This window comes from Felis catus, chromosome B2, assembly GCF_018350175.1.
Source record: "Felis catus isolate Fca126 chromosome B2, F.catus_Fca126_mat1.0, whole genome shotgun sequence".
In the NCBI taxonomy this organism is placed as follows: domain Eukaryota; kingdom Metazoa; phylum Chordata; class Mammalia; order Carnivora; family Felidae; genus Felis; species Felis catus.
In genome coordinates, this window is record NC_058372.1 from 143,104,955 (window position 1) to 143,116,461 (window position 11,507).

The 11,507-nt window shown below is 47.9% G+C and overlaps 1 long non-coding RNA gene across 1 annotated transcript; it reads right to left on the reverse strand.

Annotated features, from left to right (window-relative positions):
* Positions 1-8,188: 8,188 nt before the first annotated feature.
* On the reverse strand, positions 8,189-11,507 carry LOC123385599. Its single transcript, XR_006598455.1, has 2 exons — positions 10,017-11,507; positions 8,189-8,679 (listed from the first exon to the last, which is right to left on the reverse strand). It is a non-coding gene; the product is annotated as an uncharacterized LOC123385599 (long non-coding RNA).

Here is an 11,507-nt window from a genome sequence, read left to right on the forward strand (position 1 = left end):
TACTGGCACTCCTCCACTCGTCAGCTGAATTTCCAGCGCCCTGTTCACTAGCCGGCCTCGCTGGCTGTTGGCTGACTGCGACACGGGGAAGGGAAGCCCAGAGCTCACGTTCAAAGGTGGGAGGCTGCACCTCAGCTTACGACTGGGAAATTAACCAGAGGAAGACATGCGGCCAGGAAGGGCGAAGACACGTGTGGGGACGGGAAGGGTGGGGACCGGAAGGAAAGGAGGACCTTTCCTTTCTGAAGGAAAGAGGGACCTTAATCGCTGAATGAACTTTCCAGCAACAAAGATTACTGATGGCTTTGTGAGCAGAAGCAATCGCCTGCCTGGTCAGATAGCGAGGAAGAAAGCAAATATACCTAGTGGCTTTCGTGTGTGACAGAATGGCACTCCTGTGCCAGCCGGGGGCCTGAAGATATTTATAAAGCAGCACTCCCAGGGTCCCCTCAGAGAAGAGGAACACACACTGCCCTGTGTTTTCTTGTCCACTGATGTGCTGCCACTGAGCTGTGCTGGGTCCTGGTGCCTTGTCGTCACCACCCGATTAGGGGACTCTTGTGTATAAGTGGAGGAAACTGTCCCGTGATCTGGAACAGTCGGGTCATTATCTTTTACATCATTGCCTCAGTGTCCCTCGTTTTACTGGATTTGTCCTTCACTAATTAACCTTGCATTTCTTCTCTGGTCCGCATTCTGGGGACGAGGGTGAAAGAAAGAGACGGGGTCACTGGAGGTCCACGTGCCCTCGGGCAGATTCCACCTCACACGAGAGTGCCCTGGCAAAGGCAGCCCATCACAGCTCTGCTGAGCCCTCACCTCTGGCATGGAGCCACTTGGGAGCCTTTTTCTCATTCGTCCCCAAAGACATAATCCACCCACCTGGAAGAGGTACCTTCTTCATCCCCACAAAGATGCATATGTGGGGGGCAGCCCCTCTTCTCATTGGTTTCTTATTCAGACCAGGCTACATCCCTTCCTTCTACCCGCCCCTCTCCCCCTCATGCTGTACCTGAGCTCGGGATGGTACCCCAGCTGCTGGACCCACAATGCAGAGAAGGGTGGGGACAGCCCTCCTCTGATGCCCCAGTGAATTGTTCCCATTGGAATGGTTGAGTGGGTCCAAGGTTCAGTGATGGAGGTTGCGATGTCAGCTGTGGACACACCTGCCCGTGTGCACACGTGAGTCTATGTGCAATCATGAATAGTACTTGTATCGTGAACACAGTCAGCTGAGGATTATGTAAATCATTCCAGAACTCAGAGGAGCAGAAGAGGAGCAACCAGAGATGGACCAGGAAATTGTGTGCTTGAAAGGAGTCAGAGATGTTAAGTTCTGTAAACTGAGTAACAGCACAGTAGAGGCAAGAGTCCTGTACATCCTCAGTCTGCCCCATGTGTCACACTGAGGTCGTGAGAGGGGATGGGAAGCTGTCCTCTAGAGAGCTCTTTTGGAAAAAAGTGGCTTAGTGGGAAAGAGCCCTGCAACTAGAAAAGAGATGTGGTTCTTGCCCCAGCTCTGCCACTAAATAGCTGTGTGATCCCCTGGAAGTCAGCCACACTTTCTGGGCCTTAAGGTTTCTTGATGTTCTGAAATGCTGTGGATTTAGAAGACTAGATGGAATTATACAGCTATGAACTGGCATAGCCTAAAAAAGATTCTGGCCCCCTAGAAACTTCCTCCACCTCAGAAACCAGTGCCACCCCCCAGGGCTTGCTTTCCAGCCTGTTCTTTTTTCAACAGACTCCAGCAGAGCTCACCTGCCCTTCAAGCCTCCGACACCTGGCATCATGGGGCCGTCAAAGGGGATAGAGTTAAGTGGCAGTGCCTGGGTGCCCCTGCCTCAGAGGGGTTCTCCATGCAGCCCAGGGTCAATGGGGCCAAAGCAGCAAGATAGGGGAGAAATGATGACATATTTCAGCACAGAAATAACAAAACAGGCTTCCACTTTCCTGCCAGCTCTGAGCTGTTTCCTCCTTGATGCTCCCCACAGATACAGAACAGAAAAGGTGACAGCACTAGCAAGGCCACAGGTGTGTGTTTGCCACACCAAGCAGAGCATCTTAGGCTTTTGTGACCTGTGGCAAAAGAGAGTCCTATTCAATTTGGGGCACCTGGGGGGTTCAGTCGGTTAAGCATCTGACTCTTGATTTTGGCTCAGGTCATGATCTCACAGTTCATGAGATCGAGCCCCACATTAGTACTAATAGCACAGTATTATATTAGTATTAGTACTAATAGCACAGAGCCTGCTTGGGATTCTCTCTCTCCCTCCCTCTCTCTCTCTGTCCCTACCCTCGTTCATGCTTACGCGCTCTCTCTCAAAATAAATAAATAAATACCTTTTTTAAAAAAAGAGAGAGAGAGTCTTATTCAATTCCTAATCTAGTGACAGTGGCTTTTTTACTCCCTCTCCCCAGCCCTACAGGACCCCATGCCCTCCAAGGGCAACGGCAGGGGTGGGCAGCTGAGAGACAGCTGACTGCTCTTCAGGGGCAATGCGGCTGTGTCGAGCATCCCGGCCTTTGCTGATGTGGCCTGTGCCGGTGCATCTCTGGTGGGCACGGCGCTCTCCAGCCACAGCCCGGGGAATTCCGGTCATGGGGTGGGTAGCTCCCGCGAGCCCTGTGGCATGCGAGTGTGGGCACCCTACTCTTTCTGCTCTGGCCGTGCTCAGGGGCCAGGGTCCAAGTGTCGTCCCGCTGTGCCCACGCCCTCATCTCCTCCACGAAGACAAAGAGCTCAGGTGGCTCGGAGGCTCCTCTTCCCACAGGAGGTGGTGCTGCATGCGGCAGTCCCTCTGCTGAACTCTGCCCAGCTTCCTTTGGTCCTTCCTTTGCTTCCTCAGCCCCTTCCATGCTAGATTCTCTTTGTTCCCACCCTCAGTCATCTACCACTTCTTCCTGGCTCCCTGCAAACAAGGCCCAGAGAGAGAAAACATATTTACATATTTTTCTCCCCAGCAGACCTTCTACATCGTGCTCTCAAAACGATCATGTCTACAAGGGGCCATTTGACACCCACGGAGAATCCAGGCAGCCTGAGATCTTACCCTGAGGCCAGGTCAGGATGCTGTAATGCCGAGATGGTCCAATACCATCTTGGTGGCCTCTTTGGTCTCAGAGGAAATGGCACAAATGGCCTGGCCATGTATGTACCTTTAACATCAGATGCACACAGGCAGAATCAAAGATCTTCCTGTCCTGGGCTCTATACGAAGGCCTTACGTGTCCGCAGTGTCTAGGAAAGTGTAATGCACACCAACTATTTTATTAAGACCCATAAAACAAACCAAGAAAAAGTGTGCTGTGACTTTTTCATAATCATATATGTTCAGGCCTCTGAAAATGGTGCTTTATGTGAAATATGTTTTCTTATTGAAATATAAGTTGCTGACACTTAAAAAGTGAAACAAACGTCTTAACTTTTATAAAAGCACTTAAACAATGGCAATGCCCGTTTCATAAGAGCAATTCACGCATAAAAAGAGTGATGGCACTACCTGTAAAATGGCCTAGCGTTGTCTAGACAAACACAAACTTGGAACAGCTCAGATTTGGAACAAATGGATTCCTTCTAGAAACGTAATCTCCGTTCATGTTTTGTCTGAAAGCCAAACAGCCTATAGAAGTAGGATTCCCTTGCTATCTTTTTTTTTTTTAAGTTTATTTATTTTGAGAGAGAGAGAGAGTGAGCGTGCAAGCTGGGGAAGGACAAAGAGAGAGAGAGAGAGAGACAGAGAGAGAGAGAGAGAGAGAGTCCCAAGCAGGCTCCATACTGTCAGCAGGAGCCCAATGTGGACCTCAAACCTGTGAACTATGAGATCATGACCTGAGATGAAGCCAAGAGTAAGCCACCCAGGCACCCCTCACTTGCTATCTTTGATTCAAGGGAATATTTTTAGGACTATTGGGTCAACATCAACCAAGATAACCTGGCTACCAAAGATGAAAGCATGCATCTCTAGAAATCATTATCTTTTGAGAACCAACCTAAGTGGACCAATAATTACAGAAATAGTGGCTAAGTGAATCCAGAGGCTTCTAGATTTAATTAATCCTAGAATTAATCTTGTAGTACCACTGATATTACACCGAATGGACTAATGATCCCCAAACTCTGGGCAAAGGGCGAGGGGTTCATAAAGCCATATGGACAATAAGTGTGGCATAATATTTTTTAAATGTATGTAGATGCTGTTAGAATTAGTAAAATATATATTAGTTTAAAGGTGTTGCTTTTTAACATTGACTCAGTGGATATTAACAATACATCTGGGGGCGGCAGCGGTGATTCCCTGAAACGTGTTTCGTGTTGCCAAGTTGAGAATCACACGAGGAAAGCTTTTACGTTAGGTCTTCAGATCAAGTCACCCATCCTTTTAGGTGGTTGTTACTAATTTTGTAACTTTTTTGACTTTCCTCTGGCATTATTCACTGTTGAGGGAACTTTTCCTGAATTGTGTCCTACTTGTCAGAGTGGTTTTGAAAACATTCAAAAGTCCAGTGTGTCTCAGTTTCACCCCAAGGGTGGCTATTTAGGGAGATTTCCACTAGGTCTGATTGTACTTGATATTGGTTTATGCTGTTTCCGGTCTATCACTTTCAGCCATCTCTGGAATGTTCAAAGAAATGAGTACTGAGGACTACAAAATGGTATCACTTAGGGAGCTAGATCCGTCATGAGCAATCTCTGGGTACAGTTCCACCTAGTGCTATCCACTCAGCTTCTTCATTCCATTAAGTGAGCTAAATTATTTAAATGGGTAGGCGTGGCTCTGGCCCGATGTTCAGCACGAGCTGCTGGGTGGCTTTTTCTGCTGAGAGCCTTTGGGGGTGCCATTACTCTAGTCTTAATATGATGGTCGCTTGTGGATGGAACCACTTCTAGAAGCACAGTCAAAGCAGGCTGGAGGAGACAAAGTGTGAGCCGAGCCATGACAAAGTGTGGCATCGTTTCAGAAGAGCCCAGCGTAGAGCAGCCCAAGAGAGTCAGCTGCAGTCTCAGAGGGTATATAGACACCCACTGCTTTTGCCAGCAGACCTTCCAGAAGATGTGAAAACTAAGACACTTATCTAAGGGCTAATGCAATAGAAAATTTACCCTAAAAAAACAGTTTCCTTTTTATTCCTTGTGATGGTTTTAATGTTCCAGTAACTCATGCTTTCTTTTGAGAGTTGAAGATAAAGCATCCTTCCAAAACCCTGTTCCATATGCATCTAGAACTGCCTCTACACATGTCCAGTCCTAGATGCATTTTGTGGGGCAGGGAAGGAAGGTTGTCTTGGATATTGATAAACAGCAGGATAACAGGAAATGCTTTCCCTCTCCAGCAAAGACCTCCTGAGGTCCCGCCCACTGTTTGATCTTTTCTTTTCTGAATTTGAAATGAATGATCCAGATTGGTGGTATGAGAATCATGCCCTGCAGAACGCTGAGCTGGACGATGGCTGGGACCTGGTGCCTCGTTAAATCAAACAAATATTCTGAGCAGTTAAAACACCCTTAGAGACACTATGTTTACATGTCTAGCTTCTAACAACAACGGAAATTGGAGCGAGTTAGATTGGAGGTCTGGGCGTCCACTGCCAGCAACATGCTCAGGAGATCTCGGACAGTTCAGAGTCATTGCTTTTCTGTTTCCTGTCACTTCTCCCAGTACGGACCCTCCTTATTTCCAGTTTCCTGGACTCCTCCATCCCTGATCCTCCTCGTGGCAGACCGTTTACTCCCACTGCAAGTATCCTTCTGGCCTCTGCAACAAGGCTTGTTGAGTGTCTATAACCTGACATCTCCCTGGTTTGTCTCAGGGAGGGACACCCCCCGCCCCCAACCTTCTGCAGGAGTAAGGCTGATCTCTGGGGTCCTTATGAGATCCTGAAACATTTTGATTCTTCTTTACCAGAGACAGGAAGAGAGAACCTATAACAAATCTAGTTTTTATTATTCCTGCAAAAAATTTTAACTTTCTATTTTTTTCTACTCAGAGACAAGCCTGAAATATAAAGTAAATTGCCAATAGAGTTGTGTCCCCTCACTTTAGAATTATATAATATAATGTATTTAGTTCTGTTTTGAGGTGTGACAGCAGTTCCACATGTGGCAGGTTTTTCTCGTGATTGTAAGGGGCAACAGATACATCCGGGATTGGTCCAAATGCTGATCAAATACCCTTGAGGTTTTATTTATCCATTTGTCTACTGGGGTTTGTAAAAAGTAATTTATTTTCCCCATGATTTTAGATCTGTATGTTTCACATAAAAGGGAGATCACAGAGTGTAAAGTCTGAGACGGAAATAGCTAATAACTAGTAGTGGCCAAATTCAATTTGTAAATACTTTGAACTTGCTTCAAAAGTAATAGCACTCTGTTCTTCAAAATGGAATAGTAGTGGACTCCTCAAACGCCTTCCAGGTTCAACCTCTGCCCCCTGGGCTCAGCCTCTGCTCATCCCGGAGTGAAGGGCTCTTTCTGGGTTGGTGACTTCCGCCCCCAGCAGGATGGGGTAACAGGGACAGATGTACCTTCCTACCCCAACCAATGAAAAAACTGAGAAAACATACGGAACAACTGCTTTCAAGGCACTCCTGGGGCAGCAGGAAGAGTACTCGGGAGTGTCTTGCCCCAACGAAAAGGAAGAGGCTGTCAGAACTGACAACACAAAGAGGCCAAACTGTGTGCTGCCTCCAAGAAACGCAGTTTAAATATAAAGACACAAATAAATTGCAAGTGAAGGCCTACAGAAAGGCCAACACCAATCAGAAGAAAACCAGGACAGCTGTATTAATATCAAAAAAGTCTATTTTAGAAGAAAAAAATATCAGATACAAGAGGGTAATTTCATAACGGCAAAAGGTCAAACAATCAAGATGATATAAAATCCTAAATGTTTATGCTCTTAATGATGTTTATGCTTCCTGGGCACCTGGGTGGCTCAGTCGGTTAAGCATCCAACTTCGGCTCAGGCCATGATCTCGCGGTTCGTGGGTTTGTGCCCTGCATCGGGCTCTGTGCCGACAGCTCGGAGCCTGGAGCCTGCTTCGGATTCTGTGTCTCCCCCTCTCTCTGCTCCTTCCCCACTTGTGCTCTGTCTCTGTCTCTCTCTCTCTCAAACATAAACATTAAAAAATTTTTTTAAAAAATTACAGAGCTTCAAAGTCTGTGCCATTAGAGCTGGAACCTGGGGCTCCAGGGTAGACTGTCCTTTCCCATGGAAGAGCAAAGAAATAACATCCAATTTGACAGTGGAAACAGTTGTGGAGCCCCTTTCAGCCAAAGATTAAGGGTGTAGCGAAACCAAACCTTCAGGGGCCCTACTTTGCCAACCTTTCCTACTTTCACTCCAAAAAAGGGTAAGGAGTTTGCTCTCCAACCACCGGTACCACGGCTCACCTGATACTTCTTTTTGGATGCGAGGCCCCTGTGATGGTGACTGGAAAGCCATAGTTACTAATACATAATAAGCCTAACAAGGGTTATCCCTACTTGGCATTGACTTTGACTCTCTTAGGAAGCTTTCCCATAGGTGTGCTTTGACAAAGCGAACGTCCTGGTTGAGGGCTTTTCCTGCGGACATCCTGGGGTCTGGGGGGGAGCACGCCTGGGGGACCGTATGGCTGGCCCAGCCGCTCAGGAGTTCTGTTCTTGGGCAAGGTTTGCAGCCTCCCCATGTCTGGCTTTCCTCTTCTCTAGTGGGGACAATACTAGTACCTGCCCTGTGGGTTGTTTCGAGAACTGAGTTTTCTAAAGTGCTTAGCTGAGCGCTGGCACACAGTAAGTGCCGCATAGGTGTTTTCTGAGCACAAGACACAATTTTTAGCAGCTGCCTTGAAGCAAACACACAGGCGAAGGTTTCGTGTTGTGCTCATTGCTCCGGGCCACTTCAGCTGTTGCTTCTCTCCCCAAGCTCCACGAAGCTGGTGTGCCTTATGGAAGCTTACGGTATCTTATGATACGTCCCCTTGGCCGCAAAGCCGAGACCCCGCCAGCTTCAAGTGGGCATGGCATTCGGCTGGTCCAGTGGCCTCTCTTCCATTTTCCAAGAGAGGAATCTCGAAACTAGTCAAGGACTCATCTTCATCCCGGTAACAGAATTTTTCATTAGGGGTGTTGAACAGTCTGTGGCAAGGTTTACAAAGTTCTCAAATTTGAAAATGTGCTGAGGCGATGGGAAAAATATAGGAAATGAGGGAAAACATCACCGTTCTTTATTATTATTTGCTGCCCCCACACTGTTTCCCCATTTTCCGACACACTGGGGACGTTTCTTCCAGTGACAGCAGCCCCCTCTGCGTGGTAGTAGGGAAAGCATGGGGAGAGGTGGCAAAGCCAATGGAGCAGGGGCATTTTGAACCTTCCATACCCAGGCCTCGCCTTAAAAAATGGTAAGGCATTTCAGGATGCACAGTAAAACAAGAAAGGCTTTTTGGCACAGTACAAGAAGACCAAAAACGTTCTAGGAACTCCGTGTGGCAGACGCCGCGATGGGCTCCACCCTTGAAGAAAGCCACGTGGCTTCAGCCTCCAGCCCCGGGGCACCAACTACCTGTCAGCCTCTCCTGAAACGGGCTCTGGATCCAGGGGAGAAGGTCTGTCTTCATCTGCCACTGGTCACTTAAGACGACTGTGATGGGAGCAGATAAACAACCCTCCTGCCAACTTCAGGACACACGAAGTTCCTGTTCAAACAATAGGAAAACATGTTTCGGTGGGAGGTGAACCTCAAAGCAATAGGCTCCAGCTTCTGCTGCTCCGACAGGGGTTTGGTCAGTGTAACCACCCTTCTGTGGGTGTTACTTGAAGCCAAGAAACACGTGTCCCCACTGCAGCTTCCAACACAAACTTCCTTAGCTCCGTCGTCTCCCAGACAAGCATTCTTGCCTCTGCAGATGCAGGCCTTGCGGTCCTGGGGCTTCTCCTCCGGCAAAGTGACTCAGAGAACACAAAGGACCAATGTTTTCCAACTTGCCTGTTCAATCAGGGTCTTAGCGTCCCTACCAAGGGGGTGCTGACCACTTTTTCACCCATAAAACACAGTCTGCTTCTATCTTAGCCACCATTGATGGCTTGCGTGTTTTCTCTAGGATCCCTGCGGATGCTTTGAACCTCTTCTCACCGACTGGGGCTCCTGAAGTGTTAGGTGGCTCTTAAGAACTGGCAAAAATCAGTTTACTAAAAAGGAGAAGAGAATCAATGGATACTGAACCTTTGTTTTAGGATCATGATGTCAAATATACTGCTTATCTCTCTGCAGCCAAACAACTTTGCACTGGCTTTTACTAGTGTACTAGAAAAAAAATAGGTTGAAATGAGATTACTATTTTTATTTTTTTATTCAAAAAAAAATTTTTTAGTGTTTATTTATTTTTGAGAGAGAGAGAGAGAGTGTGAGCAAGAGAGGGGCAGAGAGAGAAGGAGACACAGAATCGAAAGCAGGCTCCAGGCTCTGAGCTGTCAGCACAGAGCCCAATGCAGGGCTCGAACCCACGAACCGTGAGATCATGACCTGAGCCAAAGTCAGACGCCCAACTGACTGAGCCACCCAGGCGCCCCTATTTAAAATTTTTTTTTAATGTTTATTTCTTTTTGAGAGAGAGAGAGAAAGAGAACACAAGCAGGGGAGGGGCAGAGAGAGAGAGAGAGAGAGAGGGAGACACAGATTCCGAAGCAGGCTCCAGGCTCTGAGCTGTCAGCAGCATAGAGCCCACCCAATGTGGGGCTTGAACCCACAAACCGTGAGCTCATGACCTGAGCCGAAGCCAACTGAGCCACCCAAGCACCCCAAGATTGATATTTTTAAACTTACCTGCTTCATCTCTTACCAAAAAATATAATAATGGGAAACAAAGAAGGCCACCACTTCATGAGAAAAATGAATTCTATGTACCACGTGATTAACACTTAAGAGGTGATAATGACATTGTGCTCAGCATATGCAATATTTTCTTTAGTCTTTTCTCATTCAATTCTTATAATTATTCCATAAACTTGGAAGAGTACATATGATTATCTTTACCTTGTAAATATGACTTGTCTGAAGCCGCGGGATGATGTAGTGTCAGAGCTGAAAGAAGAATTCGGTTCTCCTCAGAACCGGTACTGGATCCATCTGTGGCCAGACAGGCTCCTCTCAGCCCTGGATCCAGCCCATCTGTTCCCACCGTGATATTGGAGGCTCTTGACCTTCTTCATTCTCATCCCGCAGCCCCCACCCTGGGAAGGCAGCCCTTTAACAAAATACTAAATAATGGGACGGCACTCCAGCCGAGGTTTGATATGATAACGTGAAGATCAGATTACTGGAAAGGACCTGCATCTCCCCGTAATGCCTGCCTTACACAAGGATCACATACAAAGCAGGTGCTCTGACTGTGTCACCGGGCCCTGCAACTGTTAGAACCAGCCAAGCTAATGTGGGACAGGGAAGGGACGCCACGTGCTGGTGGGGTCCAGCATTCAGCCACCTGGGAGGAGCAGGTGGTGGTAATGGGGTCTGAAGGTGCAGCCAGTCAAATTGCAGAACTCCAGAATTTGGCCGTTCTCGAATGTGTCTTCATCAGCAGAATCTACTCCTTGATTGAATGCTGGCGTGGAACCCCTTCGTGTAAGTCAGCTACCAGGCGAGCTGCCTCTGGCCAAGCCGGGGAGGAAGCTGAAAACACCCAGCTCCCAGTTCTCTGGGTCCCAAAGGCCTCTCCTTGCGCCAGGGGGCACAGTTTGAGAACCACTGATCTAATCCAACTCCCTGCTCTTACAGATTTGAAAGCTGGGCTTGGAGCAGCTAAATGGCCTGCCAAAGGATATTTATGTGACAAAGCCCGAGCTGCTGTCCTGAACCCTAGCTTTAGGCAGAGAGATTAAAAAAGCTTAGACTCTGGTACTGCAGGGTCTGGAGCGGATTCCTTGCTACACTACTCGTTGGCTGTTTGACTTCGGACAAGATCCTTAACGCTTCTTAGCCTCAGTTTTCACAACGGCAAGATGCAGGTGATAATAGTTGCACACCTGCCTCAGAGGGTTGTGGGGAGGCCTGAATGAGAGAGTAAAGCACTGGGAACAGCACATAGCAGGGACTAAACATCGCCCTGTTTAGTCGCAACATTCCTGTTGCGACACAGGAATCAGCTGCCTGAGCTGGAAGGTTGGTAATAGCGACTTTTCGTGAGGTGTTTCCCCTTCACAATGCACACCAAGGCCCCTTTCCGGTGTTCCCAGGTGATGCCGGTAGGATTAATCGTATTTCCTTTTCAGTCCATATTGCATTGGTGACCATCACCCATTGCTTTAGCTGTCTATCGCTCTAGGACAAGCCACCCCAAAACTGAGGGGCTCAAAACCACAACCATCTCCGTGCCTGCCATCCTGTGCTTTGGGGACCGGGTAGGACTTGCAAGCGATGCTTCCCTGACATGGTGTCAGTTGGGTGACTCGGCTCCTACCCACGTGACCTCTCTTTCCCTACATCCCTCACCATTCGGTGATGGCGCTGAGTTTCCAACATGGCCGC